At 38.4% G+C, this 15,278-nt stretch overlaps 1 long non-coding RNA gene across 2 annotated transcripts; it reads right to left on the bottom strand.

Moving 5' to 3' along the window:
* Nucleotides 1-7,434: 7,434 nt before the first annotated feature.
* LOC145422716 (uncharacterized) lies at nucleotides 7,435-11,842 on the bottom strand. 2 transcript variants are annotated; one of them, XR_013904002.1, is made up of 6 exons: nucleotides 11,756-11,842; nucleotides 10,085-10,168; nucleotides 9,875-9,979; nucleotides 8,732-9,794; nucleotides 8,573-8,649; nucleotides 7,435-8,304 (listed from the first exon to the last, which is right to left on the bottom strand). It is a non-coding gene; the product is annotated as an uncharacterized LOC145422716 (long non-coding RNA). The 2 variants fall into 2 exon arrangements; XR_013904001.1 differs by lacking the exon at nucleotides 11,756-11,842 and having other exon boundaries at nucleotides 10,085-10,650.
* Between the last annotated feature and the right edge of the window lie 3,436 nt (nucleotides 11,843-15,278).

Here is a 15,278-nt window from a genome sequence, read left to right as displayed (position 1 = left end):
CTCGTCTCTGTTGTTTGGTTCCTTATTTTAATAACTGAACCAAAGTAATATATTTGTGATTTTCTTCACCCTTTTGTGTATTTCTGTATTAATGTGTAAATTAGATCCTAAAAGCTTTTAAAGCAAAGTTTAACCTTTGTTAACTTGTCATTCCTAAGGGGAGTCAATCCCTGTAAACTCCAGTGTTAAGACTTTGCAGTCCAACTTCACAGCAGACATAAACATGTTTACAGCCTGATACATAAAACTGCTCCTCTCTCTCCACACTTGTGAACAAGAGGCCGAAATACTTACACTCCTACACTTGGGACAGTAACTTGTCCCTGACCTGAAGTGGGCTCTGCCATTTTCCATCTGAGGACCATGGCCTGACGGTGCTGATGGCCGCGAACCACTCCAGTGTGAGCTGGTGGCCAGCACCTGAAGAAGCCACCAGAACAACATCATCTGTGAAAAGGAGGGGTGGCTCCAGGGTGTGGCATCATGTGCAGCTGATCCACACAGCTGTTCTACATCAGCTAATCATGCTTCTATATATTTTCCCACAATCGCGTTTCACCTGTAAAATGACAAAGGTCTGTTCTATTGTATATGAGCAGGATGTCGGGTTACGAAGAGAGCTGGAGGACAGGACAGAACTGAAGGGTGCAGCTGGAAAGCTGCTAAGAAGAAACTGTTTAAAAATGAACTGTAGATAAACATTAATTTACCTTGTAACACTGTGTGCACCGGGTTATTTTTCATGAGTGATGCCAAAACCCAGTCATAAGATGATTGGCAAGAATGGTGGCAGAGCTAACCGCTGGATCAGGAGCAGGCGGTGGAGCGCCACAGACAGCTCAACTGACTCCAGGACCAGGCCAAACACCGGACAAAACCACTGGAGGTTCGGTGTCTCTTGCCAACACTGCTTCCCCTGGCCCCGGCAGTGTCACTCCACCGGATGGACAAGGCATATGACCCCCAGCCTCCATGGAGGTCTTCCAAGCAACAGTAAAGGCGTACCAGTGGCCCGCACTGGAGTGGTCACTGCAGCTGCTGCATTTGCTGTCCGGAGAGTTGAAAGTGGCAGTGGTGACCCTTCCTGCAACAGCAAGGGCCAACTTTTCAGATGTCCTCCAGGTAATACTGGAACAACTGGGGCTTGAACCAGAGGACCACTGCTGCCACTTCCGGAGAGATAGAACGGTGGCAAAGGAATGCCCATTCATCTATGCCATGTCGCCAGCCAGTAGCGGTTTTAGATACGGGCGACACGGGCGGTTGCCCGGGGCGGCTTCGTGGTGGGGGGGCAGCATCACGGGCATCAGCAAAAAAAAAAAAATTGCTCGTACTCATGCTGCCCCGACGTCAGCCAGCGCATAGTGGGAATGTCGTAGATACCGATCGGTTTTCTATCGCCCATTTGCTGGGAGTAAGGGCGCCCTCCGTTTGCGAGGTGCGCCTGCTGCTTGCGGAAAAGGGAGGAGAGGGCGGGGCGGCGGGGAGCAGCATCTAATAACCAACTCGCAAAATAAAAACAAACCAACAAACATGAAAACACCAGACATTATGATGCAGACTTATAATTTGCACTGATGTTTTTCCTCGGTGCGCCTGCTCGCTGCTGAAGTCAAAGTAAACTTTATTGTCATCTCCGCTACAGACAGTCCAGCATATAGAGACGAGACAACGAGGCTCCAGTTACAGCAGTGCAAGTAAACAAACAATAAATATAAGAAGAGTAAGAAAATAAATATACACTTTAGGACTCGGGGTAAAGGATCAATAACAATTTAAAATTTATATTTATTTGATGATTTAAAGCAGGGGTGATTCTAGGATCAGAGCTTTGGGGGTGCTGAGCACCCAGAGAGCTGCCCAGCCACCCAAGATACACTTTACTCGTCACAATGAGACTTCTTCCCTGTCTCTGTCGGTCCCTGCATCCTCCCTGTCATCGTCTGTTGTCTTCGTCTCCTTTATCAGTCATCATAATTTTACCCTCTCTGTGCAAGTCTGCAAATTTCTTTATTAAATCATAAGATTCTTAAATTCATCAAATCTCTGTGCTTGGGTCCTCGTCACAAAACATGACATCACTGTTTTGTGCATTTTAACACAATTTAATCCGTGAAAGAAAAACAAAACACTCTTTTGAAAAGTCTGTAACAAAACCATCAAATCAGATAAAGGTTATTTTAATGCTGCAAAAGAAGAATGGATTGGAATAAAATAAATACATATCCTAACCTTAATTACTGGGAGAATAATGAATGATGCTCACAGTGAGTAAAAAGTAAACTGAGTGCATTTTTTGGACAGAGATTCACTTTTAATGTGTATAATGTATAATACAGACACATAAAAACACTCCCGAAACAGAATAAATTATTACAAATAAATTATTACAAAATATGAATAAAACTATAAAAATGGAGGACACTTTGCCTGTGGTAGAATGTATACAATGTATGAAAAAATCTTTACTGCAGATACTAATTTTGTGTTGTAAGATTTATGAGTTTCATGCTTTCATAGTGGTGCTTAGGAGAGCTTGACATTTTATCACATGGTACACACTGTACAAAGTGTGAGAAACACTGATAAGTGTGTGTGTGCTTCTGGAAAACATTTAAAGCTGCTGTACAGAATCTTTGAAACAAGCTTAAAAATTTTTTGAATATAAACAGAGCATCTGCTTCTCTTTACAGCTCCTCACTGCACCAGGGCTGTTTGGCTCTGATAGTGTGCAAATGTGATGCACGTACTGCGGCAGTCATACAGACAACTGGACAGTCCAAAAGTTGGCCTACCTATTACTGGCTGAGGTTTTAGTAGAGTTGTGGCTGAACTACATTAAAATATATCATTAATTTTAATCTCCCCGATCAATGATAATGTTATGTTGGAATGTTGTTAAAGAGGATAAAAATGTTTCAACCCAGTTTGTTTAGCAGATTCTGTACAGCAGCTTTAATATAGGGAGGACACAACTTCCAGATTGTGAGTAAAATCAGGTTTGTTCTCTTTGTCAGTTTAACAGTTTCTGTTGTGCCTGTCACTGCTCCCTGTCTGTTTGCTTACCTGGTTCTTCCTGACCTTGTACTTTCTCCTCACGTTCCCTCTTTCCTCTCCCCCTCTTTGGACTGACAATCATACACAAATAGATTCAATTAGGTGATAAATTACATTAATATGTAAAAAACAATACTATTAAGATCACTAATAAAAAGTCGTCTCTCAAAAGGCAAATAACCAAACCACATGAACATCTAATAAAAGATAAATATTGAAACACTGATCCAACATTATTCTATTCTTGATTGACGGATCATTTGATTTTACACTTTTACCTGAATGTGGCTCCTTTTTTTGAAAAAAAAAATGTATAATAATCCTTATATCCATTATGAACCTGGCTGTCTCTCTGCACACACACACACACACACACACACACACACACACACACACACACACACACACACACACACACACACACACACACACACACACACAACAGGAGTTATAAGTTTAATGGGCATTCAGTCAGTTAGCTAGTTAGTATCCATTTCAAACAGGACAGTGGTAACAACAATGGTAACAACAGCAGGCTGTGGAGAATTATAAGTTTTGGATTTTAAATAGGCTGTATACATTTCAACGTTAGCAACAGGACGGTCAAATGTGGCTGATTTTACTACAGGAGGACGGATTGTAGGGTAGCAAACACTGTCAGAAAAGCAGCTAACATGTCCTGTTTTAAGCCAGACACTTACACCTCCGCTCTGCTGCGTCTCAGCCACCATCACTCTGGCAGCAGGAGCTGGAGCCACAGCAGGGGAGAGCCGAGCTGGAACAATAGGGAGTGTTCGCCCAGGGCACCAAACAGGCTAGGACCGCCATTGTCGCCAGCCCTCAACACCCTCCCTCGCTCTGAAAGGGATTCCGTCCTCGTCCACCATCCAGCTGCCCTGGTGAGCCTACAGGAGGAACACATATCATATGTTTTGCAAATGTAAAGTGTCCAAAACTGTAAAACGAAAAACAAACACACGAAAAAACGTTTGAGCTGGCTGAAGGAGTGACAGATTGCCAAATTGCAATTATCTGTGTCTCTATCAGGTAACGTTCATATGTTGATTCATGGTTTTCTTCAGTTTTTGATCTACTGCAGAATATCTTTAAGGTTATCTGCTATAAAAACAAAACCAGGCCAGGAAAAGCTCCTTCATGTTTTTCTGTTTTATCCTCAGTTACTTTGACACAAAAGCATCTGCAGTGATGCTCACACCTCACAAGTGTCTGCTTAGTTTAGATAGATAGTTTACACTGAGTTTTTAATTGCAGAGAAACAGTCAAATAATTTGGAACGAAATATCTTTAATTTACAAGGTTTACAGGGTTCTTTTAACAGCCCATATCCAAAATAAATGATCATATTTATAATATTACTGACTGAGTCAAAATTGAATTGAATCCAATCATGACCTTGTGAATCAGAATAGAATCAGTTGTAGAAATCAGTGACAATAACCAGCCCTGCTTTTACTGTTTATATAAAGAAAGACAAAGTCCTGCCCGCTGCTCTACACGCATAATAAAAGCACAGTAACGGTGACGTTATTACTGACTCACACAGATTTCTGTAGTCAGAGAAGATTCATTCATGCACACGGACTAGCTGACCAACACCTGCCTTCCCTGACCGCTAGCTCGTTAGTTAACCAGCTAAAAACACAGTTAACTTAGCGAAACAGTGCGGAGGGGTTTCGGGTCCGTCTGTCGGTTATTTTCAGTTTATTGAATAACACCTCAGGCTGTCAGTGTGTAACAGTCTTGGAGGTTCATTATCACTAACAGGATACTGTTTTCTTCACGGCTGACTCAGCGGAGGATTTAAAAACGTACTTACGATCGGTGAGAATTAGCCCATGAAAATCTGATAAATGTCACAGTTTTATAAAGAAAAAAGCACATTTAGTGTTTTTTCCTGTAAATATATATGTTTAAATGAATTAAACATAAAAATCTAGCGCCATGCCAGCTTCTAGCTTTGCTTGACAGTGTGTTAAACAAAGCGGATCACACGAACAAGCAGAAAACATAAAGAACTCTGAGGGCTGAGAGCGCAAAACGAAGCCGATCGAGCCCCAAACCTCCTGCAAACCTGTGCGGTTATTACAGTAAACACATAAACACAGCAGTCTTTCCTCTCTATGTCAAGAACAACAGAAGAGTCTCTAACGGCTGCAGCCATTTATTTCCTCTCCACACACTAACGGCTCCTTCTCTGGACGTTGAGCACCGTCAAAACTATAAAATAAGAAAAGATTGATACCCGTACAGTCCTTTTGAACTATAACAAGGAGCAACAACAACAATGAGTTTAAGTTAATTCAGGTAAGTTAAAACAAGTAATTCTGAGATATACAGTCACAGATTAAATAAATACACAGTTCGGTTAAATATAATATAACAACAGATCACCTCTCATCACATACCTCAGTCTTCTTGCCAAGGGTGCAAACTCCGGCGAGCACTTAAACACTTCGGCCCGTTTCTCATGGGGTGCTGCAGCTGCTAGCTTGCATGACACACATGTCTAAGGTGGACTTTGTTCAACTTATTCCTGCCGCACGACAGACTGCTCCACACAGTTTTACGACCGCGGTAAAGTGAGCCGTCATTTGTGAGCCGCAGTCAAGCCAGCCGCCACTTATCCGCCGCATAAATTTCCTTGCGCTTTTACACCAGTCTTTACGGTACCGCCTTTTCGCTTTATATGCCGATTGAAAGCCTATACCGGCGCACACGTGCACGCATGCGCGCACACAAATTACAATGAAACAGCCCAATACAGTCAATACAATTATGGAAATGTCAGAAATTCATTAAAAATCACCCTTAGTAGTTGAGGTCCAACTTGCAACACATTCCTCCTCTGGGACACCTACTGTACCTTTGTGCCAAGTTTCATCCAGATTTACTGTAGAATTCCTAACAAATTAATGTAAACATTTATTCAATCTAATACAGCCAATACACTACAATTGTGTCAATTTTCAAAAATTCATTAAAAATCTTCCTGAGTAGTTGATGTCCAACTTTCAACACATCCCTCCTCTGGGACACCTCCTGTGCCTGTGTGCCAAGTTTCAGCCAGATTTACTGTAGAATTCCTCAGATATTAAAGGAAACTTATATTCAATGCAATACAGCCAATACACTACAATTATGTCAATTTTCAAAAATTCATTAAAAATCATCCTGAGTAGTTGATGTGCAACTTTCAACAGATTCTTTCTCTGGGACACCTCCTGTACCTGTGTGCCAAGTTTCAGCCAGATTTACTGTAGAATTCCTCAGATATTAAAGGAAACTTATATTCAATGCAATACAGCCAATACAATAGAATTATGTCAATTTTCAAAAATTTATGAAAAATCATCCTGAGTAGTTGATGTCCAACTTTCAACACATCCCTCCTCTAGGACACCTACTGTACCTGTGTGCCAAGTTTCAGCCAGATTTACTGTAGAATTCCTCAGAAATTAAAGGACATTTATATGCAATTCAATACAGCCAATACACTACAATTATGTCAATTTTCAAAAATTCATTAAAAATCATCCTGAGTAGTTGATGTACAACTTTCAACACATCCCCCCTCTGGGACACCTCCTGTGCCTGTGTGCCAAGGTTCAGCCAGATTTACTGTAGAATTCCTCAGAAATTAATGGAAACATTTATATGCAATTCAATACAGCCAATACACTACAATTATGGAAATTTCAAAAATTCATTAAAAATCATCCTGAGTAGTTGATGTACAACTTTCAACAGATTCTTTCTCTGGGACACCTCCTGTACCTGTGTGCCAAGTTTCAGCCAGATTTACTGTAGAATTCCTCAGATATTAAAGGAAACTTATATTCAATGCAATACAGCCAATACACTACAAATATGTCAATTTTCAAAAATTCATGAAAAATCATCCTGAGTAGTTGATGTACAACTTTCAACAGATTCTTTCTCTGGGACACCTACTGTACCTGTGTGCCAGGTTTCAGCCAGATTTACTGTAGAATTCCTCAGATATTAAAGGGTACTTGTATCCAATGCAGTCGGCCAATACAGTAGAATTATGTCAATTTTCAAAAATTCATGAAAAATCATCCTGAGTAGTTGAGGTCCAACAACAACATAGACATCAATATTTGCTCACAAACTCTACTTCATTGATAAGATGAATCCACTACAAATAGTCTTCTGAAACAATATTTCAATTTTTTTCAATTTTTAAAAATATTTTCTTAAAGATTACCGCAAGGTTTATAATGGAATATGTTTTACTTACTATACAGCGGGTGAGATGATTTAATTTAAAAGCAGACTAAAAAGCAGGACATAAGAGGACAACAAAACTGTGTTGAATTAAAAGAGAGACCTTTATTGTGGCTGATGGAAGAAACTTGAACATACAACAAGGCAAAAGCAATTTGTTACAATAACTGTAATTAATCCTGAAATGGGCGAGAGTAAAATACGACTGTTATTAATATTACTGTGACTATGTCAACACTACTACAGACCTGAACATGATGGCGACCAGCAGTATGACATAAAATATGAAGGGGTACACCCAAGACTTGAACATGAGAAAGGAAAACAGACTCTTAAAACAGTAAACATGACGAATGTATACCTCACATTAACAAACAAGGGCAATTGGAATGAATTGTAATGGTAGGTGACACGAAACGATCTATTTAAACAAAGCAGTAAAGAATGAGCAACTATGAGGTGTCTGGGAGAATTAGAAGAACATAACAAAGTATCGCCAAATAAAAAATACTAACTAATAAAAGCAAAAACAAGAATTACATACATTGATCAATAGTAATCTTAATCAACAAATACCAGAACTAATGCAAAAAGGGTTGTGTCACAAACCCAAAGTGCGAGAATCACATTATTTTCTAAACTTAGTGTAATTTTTTACAAAAGCTATTAACATGAAAAAGAATGCAATACAAAATATAAACGAACAAGCTCTATTTACATTTCGGAAATACATAACCTACATATGTACACATATAAAATGTATAAAAACAATTTACATCTGTTCCTTAGTTTCTATCAATACAAATAATAATTTACATGACATTATTCAACCTTATATACATTTTATAAAATAAATACAAGTATTTATTTTTCACAGAGAGCGCACTCCCATTCTGCAGCCTCTGCCTTCTGAAACAGCTCAGTGTTCATCTGCAGGCACTGTGTGTGAAACCACCTTGAACAGCTGTCACACTGGATCTGTGAATTTTCAACAAACCAAAAATAAAAAAAATTATTTAATCACATGATTTAACATTAATATCTTTATTAATCTGCCATTAGTATGTATTGCATATTTTTTCATTATCAACTATTCTAAATAACTGACACACAAACCAAAAAAAAATTTACATGCAAGTTAAGGCTATATTTCCCCTCTTCCTCAAAACAAAAAAACCAAATAACAAAAGCAACTATACACAATAGATTTTGTTAAATAATATCCCCAATTACAAATCCGTCTTACCCATTTGGTGATTGAAGGTCCTGGAAAAGGTGGTTTTGGAGTTGAGCACATGGCGCAATTGTTTTCTGCCTCGAACACTAGTACAAACATAGTAAAATTTGTTATTGACGATGAATATTTAAATCAAGTCATTTCTTTGTGCTGTAAAACTTCACAAACCTGAGGCTCCCAGTATATTTAAAGCAATGGCTTCACGCTGCTGTGCCATTGCTTTAATTGTTGTTTTAAATGTCATTTCTGGTATGTTGGGAAATGACTCCATGAACGCCTTTGCCATGTATGTAAATAGCAAAATATTAAAAAATTATTTAGTCATATTCCTTTTCTATAGCAGACACAATTTTATAATGCACCATCAGCACAAAAATTATTTGAAACTCATGTCTTCGTTACTTTACCAAGATGACAATCACACCGCAGCTATTTGTGTCCTTCTGTACTGGGTGTTTCAAAACTCCTCCTTTTAACTTGACATCCACCCAGTCAGTCTTGTTGATCGCAGTACGCCTCATTTTGAAGAACTCCCTGTGAAAGGGTTATACTGTCATGTCCAGGCAGGAAAAGTTAAGAAAATGCAGACTCACGGAAACATAATTCTGAACTTAAGTACAGCTTTAATGCTGGACGGCAAACAGAAAAATGTTCTGAACTAGAATACAAAATCCGCCCGCTCGGCACGCTGCCAGACAGGCAGGTCATTACCTTATTTTGAATGTTCAATGTCAGCACACACAGTTTGAAAAAAACTCTACTATAAAACATTTTGGAATAACATGTGGCTTAATTTTATGCCACATTCTTTATTTATGGGAAACAAAGACGGTCGAGAGATATCACTTAGACAAAAACTAAAATAGCACTGGCTTTGAGTACTGTATTAAATCATCTACATTAATCACAATTCACTATTGATATTATTTACACAGTCCCAACGCCAATATGGCTGCACCACCAAAAAACACACAGAATAAAAAAAAACTAATTCAATGAAAAAAAAGGGAAAGTCATATATAATTAAAGAAAAAACAAAAATCAACCATCACATTACAAACACAAGCTGCTGCATCTAAACTGCTAAAGCAAGTTCTTAAGGCCAATGACTGACCCATCTACTATTGGGACACATACAGTTTACTTAATACTGTGATTTAACACAATATTTGTAGAATTCCTCTTCAGCATTACTACTGTCACTTGTGTTTGATGAATTTCTACTCCAGTCCTATAATGCATCAGAAAGACTTTATTAAAAAATAGGTGATGTAATTTCATGACAGAAATGTTATGTGGAAAATACTTTACCTTTTCGAGGGATGTAGACGATTGTGATGGAGACACACCGGGTTGTTTCAATTCAGGAGAAATGTTTTGGACAATGCCATTGTCATCACTCTCCCCCACAACATCCTTTGAATATCATTTTATTTGTCAAACAAAGAAATAACTTTTAAATAGAGACATTGTTTTCATAGAGTAAAAGTAGTTAAAATTAATGTAATAAATAATTCCAACCTGTTTGAGCAAATGTAGAGATTCATTTCCTTCCATTGCAGATGGACACATCTCCAATGTTTCGTCGCCAGTGTTTCCTTCATCCTGAGTGTGAAATAATTATTAACTCATGAGTATAGTAAGGTAAAACAAGAACTACATGTTTTATTTTAAAAGGTTTAGCATAGAGCTTACTCTATATTACAAATTTAATAGATGTTTATATAACCTATGCAAAAAGGCATGGAAACTGTATAATAGAAATGTGAAATCAACTACTCTGTATTGCATGTTGTCACAGCAAGTTCTTTAGTAGAGTAAAGAAGCAATGTTTGTTGAACACCACAGTGTTGTGAAGCCTTATATATATTTATATGGCTTTTATATGAAAATATTGTATTCTGCAGTGTGGACATAATACAATTAATTTATTTACTTTATGTTAATGAGAGTGTGGGGGGTGAGTTGGAGGGCAGGGTGGGCTGCTTTTAACCATGTAAAGCACTTTGTGCTACATCTTTGTATGAAAAGTGCTTTATAAATAAAGATTGATTGATTGATACACACACACACACACACACACACACACACACACACACACACACACAAACACATAGATGATAAATGGACTGATTTATATATATTGCTTTTCTGCTCAACCAGAGTACTCAAAGCTCTCTGAGTCAGTGTCGTGTCGTCCCTCAAGCTGTGTGTTTCCTTGTGTGCCTCTCTGCAAAGTGTGAGTTTATATTTTCCAAGTTTAGTTTAGTATGCTCATTTTCTGTGACCAACAAATAAAGCTGTGATTTTGAGTTCATCCCCTGAGTCTGTGAGTCCTGCATTTTGGGTCCAACTCCTGCCTGCCACACAGCGATTCATGACACCCAGTAGCAAATATGAATAATTTATATTTGATTGATACAATATTGAAGCACAAGGTAGGCAGTGCTAAAGGTATTGGTGGTGGATTGAACTGACATTTTAGAGTAAATGTTAAAATCTGCGTGAAAATGTGAAGGAAAAAAGTGTAACATCCGAAGAGCAAAAAATATAAATTCCTTTTGTGAAACAGCATAATTGAAATAAAAACAAATAACAATCTTAATGTACCCTGCTCAAAGACTGGAATAGGTGTACTGCGTTTGCCCTTCAAAAAACAACGGTTTATGTTTTTTGTGCCTCCATCCATTAATGCAATATGTCTCATGTTAGGTGTTATTATTAACCACTAATAGTAATGGATTGGATTTATATAGCGCTTTTCAAGGCACCCAAAGCGCTTTACAATACCACTATTCATTCACACACTGGTGGAGGCAGCTACGGTTGTAGCCACAGCTGCCCTGGGGCAGACTGACAGAAGTGAGGCTGCCATATCGCGCCATCGGCCCCTCTGGCCAACACCAGTAGGCGGTAGGGTAAAGTGTCTTGCCCAAGGACAAAGAGCCCAGGGATCGAACCGGCGACCTTCCGGTTACAGATACGCTTACCAACCCCCTGAGCCACGGTCGCCCCACTACACTATGGACTTACCACTACACTACAATTTATAGAAAACAATACATTCATGTGTAAATGATTGTTTAACCATGTAATCTAAACATTAATACAATTTAAAAAATGCAACTTTTGAATTCATAACAATATATGTAACATCAAAGAAATCATGTAATTTTGTTTTGAAATACGTACCAAAGCAGATGAGTTCTCTGCGGAGGTCCCACTATCACCTTCAACATCGATATTTTTGGGTTTGTGTATGACTTCCATGGTTCTCTGTTTAATACACATGTAGTAATTACATTTTCATCTATCTGTAATGTAAAACCGTATCCTTCCACCTTGTTATACTTAGGTGTGCCTGTGCAAGGCCCAATTTTTATTATTCATCCACTGTTCTTCATGTCTAAACAAACTTCTGTTGCTCACTCAACTTTTGCTCTGTAATTAATTCAGAGCTTAAAAAAATGTTTGCCACTCTCCTTGATAAATACTAAGTCCAGAGTAGTATTCAGACTCTAAACATAGATATCATAGAGTGCTTACCTTTTGGTAGTGCAGAGCAACATGATTAAGTTTTTTACGATTTGTATAATTGTTTGGCACTCCCAAGTCTTTGCACACGTTTCTCCAGAATGCGTCTCCATGGTGAACACTGTGTTTCTTTCTGTTTTGTCTTTCGGAGAAAGTCTCAATGCATTTTAGTATATGTTCATGTTTCAAACGAATTTTCCGTGTCTGTAAATGCAAGTAAAACAATTAAATAAAATAGAGAGAACTATACAACTATAAAATTATATTTCAATTTTTTTACACAATATAACTTCTAAATATTGTTTAAGGATAAAACTTGCCTTTCCAAAGGTAGAAAATGTGGAGGTTCTGTAACACAAATAAGAAATTAAAAAACAAAGGCTTCAATGTATTTGCCAAACAATAACATTTTCAGTTTTTGTCATGCACTTGTTATATTTACATATTTCCTGTATTACTCGAAATGACCTATTTAAAACCACTGTGGTGAGCGAAATGGTCTCGGATGGAAACAGACTAATCATATTATTGTTAATGCACCATTACAGTCAAAGATATGGACAAAGCAACAGTCTTATGATTTGTGTTTCGGGTTCAAGGAAATAAGCCTACATAGGAAAAGTTATTAAATTATGTATTAATATCAAATTTATTTCTAAAAAAGTTGTTTAAAAGTGGTTGTTTGTTTATAGGAGCTACCGAGAGCATCACGTGGTCATACCACATCTATTACGTAATGTGTCCCTACCTAAATACATAGTACTTAAAAACACGTTAAAACCAAATTTAACTTAGAAAACAGTAATAGGAAGCAAATAACATATGAAGCAAAAAGCCATAAGGAAAACTTCATAAAATTTTTTGTCAATAAGGCAAACGTAATGACTTGTGGCTTAAGCTAATTGCATGCTTACCTTATCTGTCGTTTTGCGTCGCTCATTATTGTCTGTTGCAGAACCACGGGAACTCGTAACTTTTCCAAGTTTACAAACGTAGTGTATTTCAGACTGTCAAGTAAAATTGTAATTCCGTAGTTCCTACAGTTGTTGAAGCATGTGCACGCATCACACCGCCACCGCAAGTACTTGACTCATTGGGCTATAGGCTACTATCACCTTCACCCTTAATCAGTGTCCCGGATCAATAGTCACCGGATATCCTCGGACGCATTTCAGAAAACTAAAATAATGCGCGATTTAGAAATGTTAATACTTGCCTGTTCAATTTTAATCATTTGGATAATTGATATTAGTTACACATAAATAGTGTTTACAGATGACCTTTGACTTTCGATGTTCAATTAAGCAACGCAAAAATGTATTACAGGCACATAAAAAACGAACCCATTGATGCATCAATTGTACTTAAACCAAAAAATACCCATGAAAGGTTTTTAAAATGGACATTTCAGTAGATAAACGGTTGAAACTTGTAAAAGTACTTAGTGTCACATTGAAAAAATATTTTTGAGGCTTAAAAAAATAATTAAATACATTGCATTTAAAGATATTTGAAATAAAATAATAAAAGGGTGGAGTGCCCACTCCTGGTCGGGGATGAGTTCCTGCCCCAAGTGGAGGAGTTCAAGTATCTCGGGGTCTTGTTCGCGAGTGATGGGAGAAGGGAGCCGGAGATCGACAGACGGATTGGGGCTGCGGCTGCAGTAATGCGGACGCTGCACCGGTCCGTCGTGGTGAAGAGGGAGCTGAGTGTAAAAGCGAAGCTCTCAATTTACCGGTCGATCTACGTCCCTACCCTCACCTATGGCCACGAGCTGTGGGTAGTGACCGAAAGAACGAGATCGCGGATACAAGCGGCAGAAATGAGCTTCCTCCGAAGGGTGGCTGGCCTCTCCCTTAGAGATAGGGTGAGAAGTTCGGCCATCCGGGAGGGGCTCAGAGTAGAGCCGCTGCTGCTCCACATCGAAAGGAGCCAGCTGAGGTGGTTCGGGCATCTGACAAGGCTGCCTCCTGGGCGCCTCCTGGGTGAGGTGTTCCAGGCATGTCCCACCGGGAGGAGGCCCCGGGGCAGACCCAGGACACGCTGGAGAGATTATATCTCTCGGCTGGCCTGGGAACGCCTTGGTATTCCCCCGGACAAGCTGGAGGAGGTGGCTGGGGAGAGGGAGGTCTGGGCCTCTTTGCTTAGGCTGCTGCCCCCGCGACCCGGCCTCGGATATTTTAAATGAATTAGACAAAATAATTAATGTCTTTTTTTGGTAAAGTTCCATTATGGTATAATAACCTTCATACTTCACTGATGGGTGAATAATCATGAGCAACTGTTTTGTGATTTTGTTAATTGGTGTTATGGAAAAATTATACAGGTTTGTTGAAGTATTATTGGAAGATGATAACACATTGGTTGAGTATAGGAAAGTGTGTGTAGGACTTTTGAAAAACATTGACAACTGGTCCTCACTATTATTGTGAAAATAAATTTTAAAAGAAAGTCTCCTAGAAAGCTAAATATTGAAAAATGTGAGTAAAACTAAAATAATTTGATACTCAGCAATGCTGTACATTTTAGTATTACAGTGTAAAATCAACCAACATTAAAAACAGAAAACAATGAGAAAAAAGAGATAAGATATGATAACCTTTATTATTCCAACACATGGGAAAATTGTTTTGTCACAGCAGTAAGTGGACAGTGCAAAACTTATATCCCAAAATTGGAATACAATAAGAATAAAATACTGTACAGAAATATACAAAGTAGAATAGAATAAAATACTACATATATTAGAAAAAATAGAATAAAATATACAATAGGATAAAAAATAGAATGCAAATGAGAAGACCAAGTCAAATTTTTAATCACTTCAGAATTTTAACGATTCTGATAATTGCCACTGTGATAATCAATTCTTAAGTAATTAAGTAAAGTGTATCATTTTTGTCATAATGTACCAACTACATTGAAACATCCATCTATTCACTTGCGTTTGTCCTCTAAAGGCTTGCGTGAGGTCGCTGTCATAGGGCGAGAGGCGAGGTACACTGTGGACAGGTCGCAAGTCTGGCGCAGGGCAAACACACAGGGACAGAAAACCATTAGCACTCACACCTATAACTTAGATTAATCAATTCCACACATATCTTTGGACAGTGGGAGGAAGCCAGAGTACCCAGAGAGAACACATGCAAACATGTGGAGAATATGCAAACTCCAGACAGAA

This window comes from Astatotilapia calliptera, chromosome 3 (assembly GCF_964374335.1).
Source record: "Astatotilapia calliptera chromosome 3, fAstCal68.1, whole genome shotgun sequence".
NCBI lineage: Eukaryota > Metazoa > Chordata > Actinopteri > Cichliformes > Cichlidae > Astatotilapia > Astatotilapia calliptera.
Note: the sequence above shows the minus strand (reverse complement) of the source record. Positions and strands in the feature narration are given on the sequence as shown.